Raw genomic sequence first — 16,656 nt, 5'->3', positions numbered from 1 at the left:
AATGGGTGACAACCGAGAGCAAGTGCTAAAACAGTGAAACACGGTCTCTCTCTGAGGACAGAATGGGCAGGCGTCGGACACAGCAGGGTTAAGAACAGTAATAAAAGAATTGACAGCAAAAATGGTGTGTAACACCATCCACTGCAGATTGCCAGCTCTCTTATTGAGGGGGGCTTGTACAGGCTTCTCCAGGCGGGCGCAGTGTCTTCCCCCAGCCCCAGCCTGTAAAGTAATTTTAGGAATCACAAAGAAACAGTTGAAAGTGCTAAATAAGTATTTTGATGCACCATATTAATTTAGGAAATTTACATGTTGTCTTTCATCAGCTTCTGTATCTGATGGCTCCACATCACTGCCTGGATTGACAGCAACGACACTCTAAAAAAAGAAGTGTTAAGTTTGAGCATTCAGGACTTGTTTTGAAGATCCTGAATATCACTGGTCCACAATTTATCTGTGAAACTATGGGTTAATCTCCATATACAAAATACTTTTCACACACACTTTAAATTTACAACTAAATTTACATGTTGATGTCTTTCGTCAGCTTCTGTATTTGATGGCTCAATATAACTGGTTGCATTAACAGCAACGGCACACTACAAGAAAATAACATTATATTTAAACATTCAGGACTGGTTTAGCATCACCTTGAATATCCCTAGCCCTTGAGGTCGATTGTTATTGTGGTCTTCAAGACCAGTGCTTCTCAACCTTAGTCCTGGAGGAGGCCCACTGTCTGCTGATTTTCATTACAACAACATTGTAGGTTATATCAGTGACTGTGGTCCTAAAGTACCCCTATGCCTGCTGTTTTTTTTTCCAGTTGAGCTCTTAATTACCTAATTGGCTTAACTGAAGCCATTTAACCCTTTTCCCAGGTCTTTGGTTGTTGATGAGTTACAAAGAGCTGGATTGTGGCCCGCCATGACTGGAAGTGAAGAACACTCACTCTAGGCCTTTAACTTAATGTTCATATGTAGGGGCCTATCCATCTGATTTGTTTTTGCACATTTATTAACAGAAAAATTGATGGTATGTGAAATCATCTGAGCTGAAAAATATAATGTTCCACCAATAATAAAATAAATGTATTTATTAAAATTATAGAGATAATAGAATGTTCACAGATTATTAGTTCAGAAAACAAAATATTGTTTTATATCTTAAATAGAATTAACACTCAAATCAGTTGTAGGGTAAACAAGGTCTATTTTTTGGATTGATTTTATAATTATACATGTATGGCTGCATGAAGCTTACCTGAGAATCTGATATTTTAGTAACTTTGTTGCTTCTTGTTGGGTAGTCCACGTTTGCCGCCGTTCTTTTTCTGTAAATGTAAATCAAAAGGCAATAATTACATACTGTAATTAAAATATAAAAAGTATAAACATTGTATTATTATTTTTTTATCCTGTTTCTCCATCTCGATGCTGTTCTTTTTGGAATTGCATATCTAGGTTTACTTAAATACTGTTTATAAGATTGTAAACTCATCATCCAAATGTCTTCATTTGCCAAACTTTATGTAGTGCGCTTGCAGTTTCAGAAGATGAAAAAAAAACTGTAACTGATGGGATATGTAGTACTTTATACTCGAGTGGTCTATGCGATTACACCCTGTTGGTGTTATTAAGAACGCCAAGTACCAGAATGCAGAGCGGGACTGATTTTTGTGCCGTGACTTGTCGGCGGAAAAAGGCGCAGAAAAAACGGACGAGAAGGTGAAGGTAGTATGGCGGTGATGCACGCGTTGGTGAAGTGGGAAAGCGGGGTCGACAAAGACTCTTACAGCGTGATTCCCACTGCTTGCTTTCGCAATTTTTATTTATTCAGCATTGCTGATGATGACGAAGAGACGACTCGAAACTTCAGAGCAGAGTGGAGAGACACGAACAAACCTCCAAAAGGTGGATGGCCTGTCCATGAAGCGCAGATCATTATGACTGGTAACAATGTTTATTTAAAAAAAAAACATTAAAGTCTTTACATGCTATTTGATATATACAATCACAGTATATTTGAAATGAATGTTTAAGTTATTAATGTGTTGTACTTCTAACATACTCTTATAACATGGTAGGTGGTGGTGAGGGCGCTAAAAACTCGTCATACTTGACTGGCATTTGTAAGAACGATTTATTGTGTGTTGTGCTTTACAATAAAATCCCCCAAATCACAAAATAAATTAAACCAGATATAATTTAACTTCAGTTTTGATTCAGTGTTGGCTGTTCATCTTAATTTGTATGGTCAAAGCACAGTATTTTTATGACAAATAAATATAATCCCCAAATATCTGTGGACATAATGCAGGGTTTTATTTATTTTATTTTTATTTTAGGAAAAGAAGGCGAACTAAGAAGAAAACTTAATGACCTAACAAAAATGCCCTGTCCTAAAATGAAGAGAGTACCTAAACCAAACAAAAAACTTCAAATTTCAGATGATAGTGACCTTGATGAACCACAGTTACCAGTGAGATAATTACTGCAAATATTAAATACATGTATTGCAGGATTGTTTTTTTTTAATCATATTCATATATATATATATTTTCATTTTAAACTCTTTTCCTCTCTGAATACAGCACAAAATAAGAAAGAAAACCGATGGAGCTTCAAGAATTAGATCCCGTCATATTCTACAGACATTTAAAGAGTCCAGTGAAGTTGAGCTACAGCAAAAAGTTAAGCAGCTCGAAAAGGAAAACACAAGACTTAAAAATGAAAACCAATGTCTTCGAAACCGTATGGTTGATGGTAAGTTTTTTTATTTATAGCAAATAATTCCTTACCTTGATCAATGTTATTCTTCAGTAATTTAGATTCCAGAGTAATGTATTATAGTTGATCATACTGAAGTAATCTAGAACCACAATACAGACTCTAATAGTTTAATAATACTGATTATTAAATAAAGTTTTTCAACATAACTTCATAATCCTACATTAATGACTATATGCATTACATTAGACCTGGTAATTCTTGTATTTTATCTTTTTTATTTTTTTTGTAGCTAATGTTAATGACCCACAAAAAGGTCAGTTTCCCAATAACATAGAGCAAGTCTCTCAAGTATAATTGCAGGCATTGATGGTTTTGTTTTCACTTTGTATTAAATATATTACTAGAAATGATTATCATTTAATACTAAGGTTTTTTTCTCCAGAGATTCCAGACCTTTTGGACAATCTGAAAAAAATTGTAACAAAAGCCACATTTATCAGCGATGAAGACAAAAGTGTGTCACCATCAAGTGGTTCTGACAGCCCCACAGCAAATTGTTCTGAATCTGACAAAGAATCACCAAAACAGGTATAACACTCTTGGTCTACAATTTACAAAGACAAGGTAAAAATATATATATTGAAAACAAATATTGGTTGTAAACAATCTAATGATGCTACATTATCAGTTATATTCATAGTTATAGTTGATAATAAGAATGTAATTGAATTATGGGTGTCACAGATTCACTGACTTTATTATGTCTGTAAATTAATAAACTTAGAATTGAGACATACTGTGGTCTTTAATAACACATTTCTGTAACAAAATCACAGCCTTACTGATAATGTATTCCACTTAACATAATATAAGAATAGTTTGGGGATAAACTTGTTTTTTATTTACCATTGTCTTTTAGGTGGAAATATTCCCAGGCACTGGAGTTTACATTGACAAACTGTCCTGGATCCTTGCAGAGAGGTGCAGCACGAATACGTCGTATGCAAGAACCCTGACGGTTGCTGTCTTTGACTTTCCAACATTACTAAAGAGCAATCTTCGTGGTGGTGGCAGCAAGAGAGATCCAACTTCGGAGAAAAGGACACCTCTGGATCGCTTAAAGGTGGAAGCCATATATGGTATGTAAATGCTGTTGTACAAAATTTCTAACTCTCCTTTTTAACTGTATAGAACACAAAGGGTTAGCATTTGAAATGTTCCTTTGGCCTTTGTTTTAGTTTCAGAGACTAGAGTTAATTTATTAATAAATAATAATACCTTGCATGTAGCAGCTGGAAAGATCCCAAAGTGCTCTACAGACTCACTTCACCCACCACCCTCTGGGGTGCAGCCATTTTGTACCAGCAGATTACTACACAGCAGTAAAGGTGGAGTCATAACAAATTTGTTAGACCTGATTGAGGGAAGCCTGACTTAGAATTCAGCCACGTCACTCTTTCAACAACACCTTGTAAATCACCTTGGATTAATGCTTCAGACATATTAATACATAATAATAATGAATAGTGCCATGGGATCCTTGACAATATAAACTTTCATGTCTCATTTAAATTTGACTTTTGAGCAAATACTTCACATTTCAGTCCAGTTGTGCCACATCAATGTAATGCTTAAGCAAGGTATTAATGGAGAAAAGACTGCCTTTGCATAGCTGCTTCGCCAAGTACAGATTTTACTATGAACTAGTGTAAGACAAGTTTAAGAGCATACACCAAAACGTTTAAATACACCCACACACAAAAATGTTGTTGATTTACTGTGGCAATATGTAACTAATGAACCCTTCTCAAAGACATGTGGTATGTTTATTAAAAGATTTTTATATATCTATGTGCAAGTCATTAAATCTATGTGATACATGTTTTTTAGGGGCTAACTTGAAAAAATTGCCCAGTACCCCAAAGAGTGTAATTGATGGTGCAATTAACAGCAAGATAAATGAACGACGACACAGAATGAAACCAGAGTGAAGATTTGAAGAACCAGATCTGTGTTTTTTGTTTTGTTTTCAACAGGGTTGGGGTCAATTCCAATTCAATTTTTAATTCCCTTTTCAATTCAATTCCAATAAAGAATATTCTGTGAATGCAAAAAGTAATTGGAATTTTGAATTGATTTGTAGGAGGAATTGGAATTGAAAAACAGGAATTGACCCCAACCATGGTTTTCAGTGACTGCTGTACAAATTGATAGGTCAGGGTTTCTGTAAAAACTTAATAGAGGCCAGCAGGCGTGCACGATCTGGGAAAAACTGCTCCACTACAACAGACCTCTTTCCCTTCGTTTTCTCTAAAAACCTCCTGATATCCTTCACTGCAGCTCTGACTCACCGAGGACGAGGAGGCGAGAGAGGAATCCGTGAAGCCGCCCTCACTGTCACTCCGAGCCCGAGGCGTCCCCGGTGGCTGCCGCGATGCTCCAGCGTGTAGCCGGACCTTTCCCCACCAAGCCGCTCGCTACCCCAGCTTCACTACTGTGCCACCACTTCTTTTACTGCCACTATTTACCAACACCGTCCGTGCTCCCTCCCAGCACCTTCTTATTGCGTTTTTTCGACCCGGCGCCTCGGCTTGTACCGCCGAGCCTGGCCCTGCCTCCTCCTCGGCTACACCCTGTGTGTCTGTCCGCCCGTCTGCTGGCTGCTGAGGTTGTTCCTCGTCACTAACCAGCGCCCCGTGCACCGCCTCAACACCATCTCCCCCCGGCGTCTCGGTCGTCACTATCCCCCGCTGCCTCGACCCCGTCCCCCAGCTGTGCGTCATCGCCTCCGGGCAGCTCTTCCCCGTCACGGCATCAGTGGTACCATCGGTCCGACCGGCGACTGTCTCCTCCGCCGGGGCTCGATCTCTGTCTGCCCGCTGCATCTGTGGCTGCGGGCCGGTGTCTCTATTCCTCCCCGCGTCGCCCCGCTCCTCCTCCCGCTCCCTGTCCTGCTCGGGACAGTTCCTCACGACATGCCCCTCGCTCCCACACCTGAAACACTTCATGGACTCCGAAGTAGCGAACACGACGTAGTCGGTATTGTCGATCTTAAATTTAAAAATGTCATTAAGATCCTCATTGATGTTATTGAGGATCATATACAGCTGCCTTTTAAGAAGATAACAATGGCAGCAGACTTGATATTTTCACACCCTGCTACCTCCCCAACCGCTAACACACACTGCTCTAGGGGGCAGAACTGCACCGGAGCGATCTTGACTCCATGGCGTCGGGTCAGTTTTTCAAAAGACGCATTCAGGGGGTCCGACCCCCCGACCCGGGAAGAACTACCGGTACTCCCCCCTCCCCTCCCCTGTTCCCCCACAATAAGAAAAGCACTGAAAACAGAAGACAAAATAAACAAACTGAAAAAAGTAAAGCAACAAAAAAACACAGCCAAAGGACAGAGCTCTCAGCAGCACTCCCGCTCACTGCAGACCCCTCCCACACACTCCCAGCTGAGAGAGAGAGAGAGAGAGAGTTAGTGTCTGTCTGTCTCTCTCTCTCTGTAGATGCATCATAGGGAACATATGTAACAATCTCTCTTTTTGTTTACCAAAAATGAGAATGAACGTATTTCAAGTGGGTGTTGCCTTGGTTGGAAACGTTTTAAGATTATTTATGAAGTGTAAAGTGGATTTGTCTCAGTTCTCCGTAGTTTTCAATGTATGTGCCATTCAGTAGCGTTCATGTTACAGATGTGCCCTATGCAGTGGTAGGGTCAATAAAATGTCAGTAAAACTTTATTTTAGCAATTATGGAGGGGAAGAACTGCAAATAGAGGGTCCCCACTAATTATCTAACTTACCAACAACGTTTCAAATTAGGTCTTGCGAAGCTGCCAAATAATGCTGTATAATCGTATGTGTCTTCATACACCGGCTGCTATAGTCTGATAGCTTTGATTATATATATATATATATTTTCTTGTGAACCACAAATGTTATTTGCTTGATTTTTACAGAGTATGTTATAAATACCATTCTTATGAAGCCTGACAAATTGTATGCTGTAATTATGAATATTTTCAAATCATTTGTTTGTTTTTCCTAACATGTTACAAATGTTCCCTATGTGAAAGATGCATTATATCTTAATAACGTCTAAACAATTAAAGATATACAGATTATTATTTTCGGTAAAGTTATAACACATTGCTATTAACTATGTGTGTCAGTAAAAGTTTAAAAAATCCTAACAATTTTTTATTGATCTTGCAAAATAAGTGTTTAGGGAACATTTGTAACATAGAGGTGGGTTAGCCACCGGGTAAGGGCAGCGGCTCCGGCTCCAGCACCGGCACCATGTCGCTGGAAAAGCGCTAAGTGAGCTCACAGTGAGCTCAGTGTAATGTCTGCTCTGGTGAGCTCACAGTGTGACCTAGTCGTGAGTTCACGTCTTCACTGGGTAGTCCTTCTTAAGACTCAAATAGCTATTTAAATGACTTTCGTATTCAGTCGACTTAGTCAATTGTCCAGCTGGATGGCTGGGCACAGGCGGGCAGCGCAGTCTGTAAAGTTCTTTATTTAATAAAGTCCTTTAAAAGAATTCTTCGTACGGCTCAATCTCCTTCTCCCAGTTTAACCCTTCTGTTGCTGGTAAAGACTTAGTTGGTTTCTGGTTCCGGTTCTGGCAACAGAGATACAAGTTGAGCTGTGGCAGCGAGTTACTGGTTTAGGTGAGAGAGAGATAGAGATGCCGTGCGTTACCCTTTATACGCCTGTCAGATCAATAGGTGATTGGTTCTTTAGTTTGTGAGATTGGATTTCGGCTTCAGCCCCCAGTGTCCTATTGGAGGGGGGCTTGATTTATGACTGATGTCAATCCATGCCATCTTTTGGAAATGCCGGTTGGCACGGGTTCGTAGCTCTGTGTCGGGATTTCGGCTCTCGTCCATTTCAAAGAGTTTTTATTTCCTACAGGCCCCCTTCCCCAGACATCTCACAGCAGGGATTCCAAGCTATTTGGCCCATTCTCGGTGCCATCCTCCCAAGACTGTCACTTTGATGTAAACCAGTTCACATGCTGATGAGTTAAGGAAATCTGATAAATTTGGGGGGGAGAGGTCTTCTTTAGATCAGTGCTTCAGCTCAGAGCTAAAATGCTCTTATCAGAATACACCCAACATAACGCTACACTGGTTAATTCTGTTCTGGGAAAACCACAATCCTGCAGGTTTAATAAGTCTCTCTACACATCAGTCCCTGAGTACCTTCAACCAATGGTCATTTTGACCAATTAAGCCCAATAATTGAGTCAATTAAGTTGTCAAGGACTACCCAGTGAAGACGTGAACTCACGACTAGGTCACACTGTGAGCTCGCCAGAGCAGACATTACACTGAGCTGACTGTGAGCTCACTTAGCGCTTTTCCAGCGACATGGTGCCGGTGCTGGAGCCGGAGCTGCTGCTCGGCCTGGGATCCAGCTGATCTTTTTTGAACCGGCCTGCTTTTCCACCGGTTTTGACGTCACTGGATGTGGGCGTTCCCAAGCATGGAGTAGAAGTGGAGAAACACAGCAATAGTAATCAGCACCGAGGCGACTGCGTCTTTAAACCCCATTTAACATCACAATCAAACTCATTCCGCGTCTATGGCAAATCGTAACCCTAATGTTACAAATGTTCCCTAAACACCTATTTTGCAGGATCAATAAAAAATTGTTAGGATTTTTTAAACTTTTACTGACACACATAGTTAATAGCAATGTGTTATAACTTTACCGAAAATAATAATCTGTATATCTTTAATTGTTTAGACGTTATTAAGATATAATGCATCTTTCACATAGGGAACATTTGTAACATGTTAGGAAAAACAAACAAATGATTTGAAAATATTCATAATTACAGCAAACAATTTGTCAGGCTTCATAAGAATGGTATTTATAACATACTCTGTAAAAATCAACCAAATAGCATTTGTGGTTCACGAGAAAATATATATATATATATATATAATCAAAGCTATCAGACTATAGCAGCCGGTGTATGAAGACACATACGATTATACAGCATTATTTGGCAGCTTCGCAAGACCTAATTTGAAACGTTGTTGGTAAGTTAGATAATTAGTGGGGACCCTCTATTTGCAGTTCTTCCCCTCCATAATTGCTAAAATAAAGTTTTACTGACATTTTATTGACCCTACCACTGCATAGGGCACATCTGTAACATGAACGCTACTGAATGGCACATACATTGAAAACTACGGAGAACTGAGACAAATCCACTTTACACTTCATAAATAATCTTAAAACGTTTCCAACCAAGGCAACACCCACTTGAAATACGTTCATTCTCATTTTTGGTAAACAAAAAGAGAGATTGTTACATATGTTCCCTATGATGCATCAACAGAGAGAGAGAGACAGACAGACACTAACACTCTCTCTCTCTCTCTCTCTCTCTCTCTCTCTCTCTCTCTCTCTCTCTCTCTCTCTCAGCTGGGAGTGTGTGGGAGGGGTCTGCAGTGAGCGGGAGTGCTGCTGAGAGCTCTGTCCTTTGGCTGCGTTTTTTTGTTGCTTTACTTTTTTCAGTTTGTTTATTTTGTCTTCTGTTTTCAGTGCTTTTCTTATTGTGGGGGAACAGGGGAGGGGAGGGGGGAGTACCGGTAGTTATTCCCGGGTCGGGGGGTCGGACCCCCTGAATGCGTCTTTTGAAAAACTGACCCGACGCCATGGAGTCAAGATCGCTCCGGTGCAGTTCTGCCCCCTAGAGCAGTGTGTGTTAGCGGTTGGGGAGGTAGCAGGGTGTGAAAATATCAAGTCTGCTGCCATTGTTATCTTCTTAAAAATCACTGATCTGGTCAATCAGCTAGTGGCTAATGGCACAGTGTTAGACGACACTTTCACCCCGGTGTTGCCGCTCGCTGCTCCTGCCCGGAAGGTAACGCTGTCTAACGTCCCTCCGTTCATCCGCACCGGCTCGGGCAGCTGATGTCCGGCATTAAGAGGGTCCCGCTGGGCTGCAAAGCCCCGCAACTGAAACACGTCGTGTCCTTCCGAAGGCAGCTGTATATGATCCTCAATAACATCAATGAGGATCTTAATGTCTCCGAAGTTGGATCTCTCTTGCTGCCACCACCACGAAGATTGCTCTTTAGTAATGTTGGAAAGTCAAAGACAGCAACCGTCAGGGTTCTTGCATATGACGTATTCGTGCTGCACCTCTCTGCAAGGATCCAGGACAGTTTGTCAATGTAAACTCCAGTGCCTGGGAATATTTCCACCTAAAAGACAATGGTAAATAAAAAACAAGTTTATCCCCAAACTATTCTTATATTATGTTAAGTGGAATACATTATCAGTAAGGCTGTGATTTTGTTACAGAAATGTGTTATTAAAGACCACAGTATGTCTCAATTCTAAGTTTATTAATTTACAGACATAATAAAGTCAGTGAATCTGTGACACCCATAATTCAATTACATTCTTATTATCAACTATAACTATGAATATAACTGATAATGTAGCATCATTAGATTGTTTACAACCAATATTTGTTTTCAATATATATATTTTTACCTTGTCTTTGTAATATTGTAGACCAAGAGTGTTATACCTGTTTTGGTGATTCTTTGTCAGATTCAGAACAATTTGCTGTGGGGCTGTCAGAACCACTTGATGGTGACACACTTTTGTCTTCATCGCTGATAAATGTGGCTTTTGTTACAATTTTTTTCAGATTGTCCAAAAGGTCTGGAATCTCTGGAGAAAAAAACCTTAGTATTAAATGATAATCATTTCTAGTAATATATTTAATACAAAGTGAAAACAAAACCATCAATGCCTGCAATTATACTTGAGAGACTTGCTCTATGTTATTGGCAAACTGACCTTTTTGCAGGTCATTAACATTAGCTACAAAAAAAATAAAAAAGATAAAATACAAGAATTACCAGGTCTAATGTAATGCATATAGTCATTAATGTAGGATTATGAAGTTATGTTGAAAAACTTTATTTAATAATCAGTATTATTAAACTATTAGAGTCTGTATTGTGGTTCTAGATTACTTCAGTATGATCAACTATAATACATTACTCTGGAATCTAAATTACTGAAAAATAACATTGATCAAGGTAAGGAATTATTTGCTATAAATAAAAAAACTTACCATCAACCATACGGTTTCGAAGACATTGGTTTTCATTTTTAAGTCTTGTGTTTTCCTTTTCGAGCTGCTTAACGTTTTGCTGTAGCTCAACTTCACTGGACTCTTTAAATGTCTGTAGAATATGACGGGATCTAATTCTTGAAGCTCCATCGGTTTTCTTTCTTATTTTGTGCTGTATTCAGAGAGGAAAAGAGTTTAAAATGAAATTATATATATATATGAATATGATTTAAAAAAAACAATCCTGCAATACATTTATTTAATATTTGCAGTAATTATCTCACCGGTAACTGTGGTTCATCAAGGTCACTATCATCTGAAATTTGAAGTTTTTTGTTTGGTTTAGGTACTCTCTTCATTTTAGGACAGGGCATTTTTGTTAGGTCATTAAGTTTTCTTCTTAGTTCGCCTTCTTTTCCTAAAATAAAAATAAAATAAATAAAACCCTGCATTATGTCCACAGATATTTGGGGATTATATTTATTTGTCATAAAAATACTGTGCTTTGACCATACAAATTAAGATGAACAGCCAACACTGAATCAAAACTGAAGTTAAATTATATCTGGTTTAATTTATTTTGTGATTTGGGGGATTTTATTGTAAAGCACAACACACAATAAATCGTTCTTACAAATGCCAGTCAAGTATGACGAGTTTTTAGCGCCCTCACCACCACCTACCATGTTATAAGAGTATGTTAGAAGTACAACACATTAATAACTTAAACATTCATTTCAAATATACTGTGATTGTATATATCAAATAGCATGTAAAGACTTTAATGTTTTTTTTTTAAATAAACATTGTTACCAGTCATAATGATCTGCGCTTCATGGACAGGCCATCCACCTTTTGGAGGTTTGTTCGTGTCTCTCCACTCTGCTCTGAAGTTTCGAGTCGTCTCTTCGTCATCATCAGCAATGCTGAATAAATCAAAATTGCGAAAGCAAGCAGTGGGAATCACGCTGTAAGAGTCTTTGTCGACCCCGCTTTCCCACTTCACCAACGCGTGCATCACCGCCATACTACCTTCACCTTCTCGTCCGTTTTTTCTGCGCCTTTTTCCGCCGACAAGTCACGGCACAAAAATCAGTCCCGCTCTGCATTCTGGTACTTGGCGTTCTTAATAACACCAACAGGGTGTAATCGCATAGACCACTCGAGTATAAAGTACTACATATCCCATCAGTTACAGTTTTTTTTTCATCTTCTGAAACTGCAAGCGCACTACATAAAGTTTGGCAAATGAAGACATTTGGATGATGAGTTTACAATCTTATAAACAGTATTTAAGTAAACCTAGATATGCAATTCCAAAAAGAACAGCATCGAGATGGAGAAACAGGATAAAAAAATAATAATACAATGTTTATACTTTTTATATTTTAATTACAGTATGTAATTATTGCCTTTTGATTTACATTTACAGAAAAAGAACGGCGGCAAACGTGGACTACCCAACAAGAAGCAACAAAGTTACTAAAATATCAGATTCTCAGGTAAGCTTCATGCAGCCATACATGTATAATTATAAAATCAATCCAAAAAATAGACCTTGTTTACCCTACAACTGATTTGAGTGTTAATTCTATTTAAGATATAAAACAATATTTTGTTTTCTGAACTAATAATCTGTGAACATTCTATTATCTCTATAATTTTAATAAATACATTTATTTTATTATTGGTGGAACATTATATTTTTCAGCTCAGATGATTTCACATACCATCAATTTTTCTGTTAATAAATGTGCAAAAACAAATCAGATGGATAGGCCCCTACATATGAACATTAAGTTAAAGGCCTAGAGTGAGTGTTCTTCACTTCCAGTCATGGCGGGCCACAATCCAGCTCTTTGTAACTCATCAACAACCAAAGACCTGGGAAAAGGGTTAAATGGCTTCAGTTAAGCCAATTAGGTAATTAAGAGCTCAACTGGAAAAAAAAACAGCAGGCATAGGGGTACTTTAGGACCACAGTCACTGATATAACCTACAATGTTGTTGTAATGAAAATCAGCAGACAGTGGGCCTCCTCCAGGACTAAGGTTGAGAAGCACTGGTCTTGAAGACCACAATAACAATCGACCTCAAGGGCTAGGGATATTCAAGGTGATGCTAAACCAGTCCTGAATGTTTAAATATAATGTTATTTTCTTGTAGTGTGCCGTTGCTGTTAATGCAACCAGTTATATTGAGCCATCAAATACAGAAGCTGACGAAAGACATCAACATGTAAATTTAGTTGTAAATTTAAAGTGTGTGTGAAAAGTATTTTGTATATGGAGATTAACCCATAGTTTCACAGATAAATTGTGGACCAGTGATATTCAGGATCTTCAAAACAAGTCCTGAATGCTCAAACTTAACACTTCTTTTTTTAGAGTGTCGTTGCTGTCAATCCAGGCAGTGATGTGGAGCCATCAGATACAGAAGCTGATGAAAGACAACATGTAAATTTCCTAAATTAATATGGTGCATCAAAATACTTATTTAGCACTTTCAACTGTTTCTTTGTGATTCCTAAAATTACTTTACAGGCTGGGGCTGGGGGAAGACACTGCGCCCGCCTGGAGAAGCCTGTACAAGCCCCCCTCAATAAGAGAGCTGGCAATCTGCAGTGGATGGTGTTACACACCATTTTTGCTGTCAATTCTTTTATTACTGTTCTTAACCCTGCTGTGTCCGACGCCTGCCCATTCTGTCCTCAGAGAGAGACCGTGTTTCACTGTTTTAGCACTTGCTCTCGGTTGTCACCCATTTTTAGTCTTTTAACTCGTCTTTTTACTGATCTTAACCTGATTTTTAACACAAAGGTTTTTATTTTAGGGGCGAGATACACCAGCAAGACCAAACATGTGGACCAGCTGGTAAACTTCTTGCTGGGCCAGGCTAAAATGGCCGTATATAAGACTAGGAAGAACAGAGTGTGTGGGGAGGGCAGTGAGGATGCAGTGAGAGTGTTTGCCATGCTGGTCAAGTGCAGAGTCAGACTAGAGTTTAACTATTACAGGCTGATGAATGATTTGGAGAGTTTTGAACAGGTCTGGTGTATTAATGATGCCCTTTGTGAATTGTATGACGGGGAGTTGGTTTTTATTATGTAATTCATTTATAGGGTTTAGTATTTGATGGTTGTTTTGTTGTGTGTATTGGGTTGCTTTCTTTAAAAGTGTACAGATCAGTGGTGGAGTTTATGCTTGTTGGGGGGAGACAAACAAAGGGGAACACTATTTTTTATTTATTTATTTTCTTTTGTATGAATTATTGCGTGTTGCAAACAGACAATAAAGTCTGATAAAAGTCAAAAAGTCTCTCTCTCTCTCACACACACACACAGCCAGCAAGACACACAGAGCCAGCCAGCTCAGCGATGACATCACAAACATCTCTCTCAGCTGACTCCTATGACATCACAGAGCACATACATTCCGTTGCTTGCCGTCTGTCAACCACTCAGTAACTGCCAGCCAGACTGGCTGGCTGACTGGATGGGGGGGCTGTTTGCTGCTGCTGCGTACCTTAGCAAGCTTATTTGCTTGACCGGCCTTCCTCCTCCGCCCACATGCCCACCTATGTCCGATCTGCTGTTCACCTGGATCACAGCTCCGCCCCAACAAGGCAGAGCCTCCCAAGAATTGTACAAACTCACCCACGATCCCCTCCACGGAAAGCTATAGCAAAAGGAAAAAGCATTATACGTAATGAAGAGGAACCCGAGTCCAAGACGCATCCGACCAGCCATACATATTTGTGTGTATTAAAGATCACATTTTATTACATTTAGATTTTCTGTACTTTATTACATCTTTTTGTGATTTTTAAATGTATTGTTTCTTTTCCTTATATATGTATGTGTGTGTGTGTGTGTGTGTGTGAGTGTGTCTGTGTGAAAGTGTATGTGTTTGTGTGTCTCTGTGTGAAAGTGAGTGTGTGTGTGTGTGTGTGTGTGTGTCTGTAAGTGTGTGTGTCTGTCTCTGTGTTTGTGTGTCTGTCTCTGTGTGAAAGTGTGTGTGTGTGTGTGGGTGTGACAGTGTGTATGAGTGTCTGTCTGTCATGTAACTCGCACATCTGTGAGGGCACCATTTTTGCAGAAAGAGATGTACACATTTTGGAGCAACATATGCTGCCATCCAGACATCGTCTTTTCCAGGGACGTACCTGCATTTTTCAGCAGGATAACGCCAAACCACATTCTGCCCAGATTACAAGCGCATGGTTGCGTAGGCAGAGAGTGCGGGTGCTAGCATGGCCTGCCTGCAGTCCTGACCTGTCTCCGAATTGAGAATGTGTGGCGCACTATGAAGTGCAAATTAAGACAACGAAGGCCCTGTGCAGTTGGGCAGCTGAGGAAATGCATAATGGATGAATGGGGGAAAATCCCGCTTGCTAAACTTAACCAAGTGGTGTCTTCAGTGCCCAAGTGCTTAATAAGTGTTATTAAAAGAAAAGGTGATGTTACATAGTGGTAAACAGTCGACTGTCCCAACTTTCTTGGTTTCTTTTCACTGCTAATGAGATGCTGTAGAGTGAGTTAGTTATATTGCTTTCAGGAGCTCTAATCGTATTGATGAGTTCATGCAGCATTTGTAATTGAATTTCAAAAAGAAATCCTTGCTGTCTGGCCTGTGTGTATGAGATGTACTCTGTCAATCTTTGGCTAACAACTGAAACATTGGTAGAACAGAAATGGCAACATAAAAAAGAAAAGTACATTTTAAAAGAGCACATTAAATAGGATGAATATACAGTTTTTTACAATCACTTTGTCACTAATTTCAGAACCTTGATGTCATTTTTCAAAACTCTAGACACAAAACTCAAAACGGTCATCACTTGTAACACAGGCTGTCCAATGTTCAAAACATTGCATTGTGCATTCATATCTTTAAAGAAACCTTGCACTTGCAGACTTGTTGGTTCAAATAACTCATTTATCATGAAATACCATAGTAACATTTATTTAGATCACCCACACAAAAGATACCGATAGTTTCACTGTGTAGTTGTTCGTACAATCATTAAATATTGTAGTACAAAATATGTGATACATGTTTCATTATGGTACTACACATAAATACATCACTGTAAAAGGACTAGTAGAGAGAATACTACAGACACAGTGGAATCATTGAACAAAATCTGAAATGTATTGATGCAATACAATCAAATCACACCATAGGTTTCTTTGAAGCCATGCAACAATAATTAGCTACAAAAAAGAACAAAACTACAGTAAAATGTCAACTGCAGTGTTCCTCACCTGGCTTAGTGTAAAACAAAGGATTGATTACTGTACTTCTGAATTTCCATCAGCCCTGTGTTCAGGTTCAGGTTCTCACAACCATTTTTCACAAGAGGCATCTTGAAACTGAACATACCTGAACATACTCAGTCATCAGCTGCTTCACTCTGTCTGCATTTCTTTCAAAAGGCACACTATACTCTGTGCTACACATTGGTATGCAGTATACAGTCATTTGACAATTGAGAGTAGCCTAATGTTTAGTGCATGCTGAAGACTTGCCGCTTCTCAGTACGGAAATTTCTGATGATTGAGGCCACAGTTGATCCTGAGTTGATTCTGAGGTTTGATTGAATCATTGTAGCTGCCTCAGTCATGGTCATGCCATGATTTACAACATGCTCTACAACTATTTCTCGGATTTCACTGGACACTATTTGCTGTTGGTGCCGCTGTCTGGTCCGTGGCCTTGTCCTCTACCACGTTCCCCCAACACCTCTCAAATGAGGCCCATGGCTGCCTCTCTGGTGAGGCCTAAGCCCTCCTCTATGACGA

The 16,656-nt window shown here is 39.3% G+C and overlaps 1 non-coding gene across 1 annotated transcript; it reads right to left on the bottom strand.

The window, feature by feature from the left end:
- Positions 1–14,465: 14,465 nt before the first annotated feature.
- On the bottom strand, positions 14,466–14,580 carry LOC136747394 (U5 spliceosomal RNA). The gene has a single exon (XR_010816494.1). It is a non-coding gene; the product is annotated as a U5 spliceosomal RNA (small nuclear RNA).
- Between the last annotated feature and the right edge of the window lie 2,076 nt (positions 14,581–16,656).

This window comes from Amia ocellicauda, chromosome 3 (genome assembly GCF_036373705.1).
Source record: "Amia ocellicauda isolate fAmiCal2 chromosome 3, fAmiCal2.hap1, whole genome shotgun sequence".
Classification (NCBI taxonomy): Eukaryota; Metazoa; Chordata; class Actinopteri; order Amiiformes; family Amiidae; genus Amia; species Amia ocellicauda.
The sequence above is the reverse complement of the archived record's forward strand: the minus strand, read 5'-3'. Positions and strand labels throughout refer to the sequence as shown.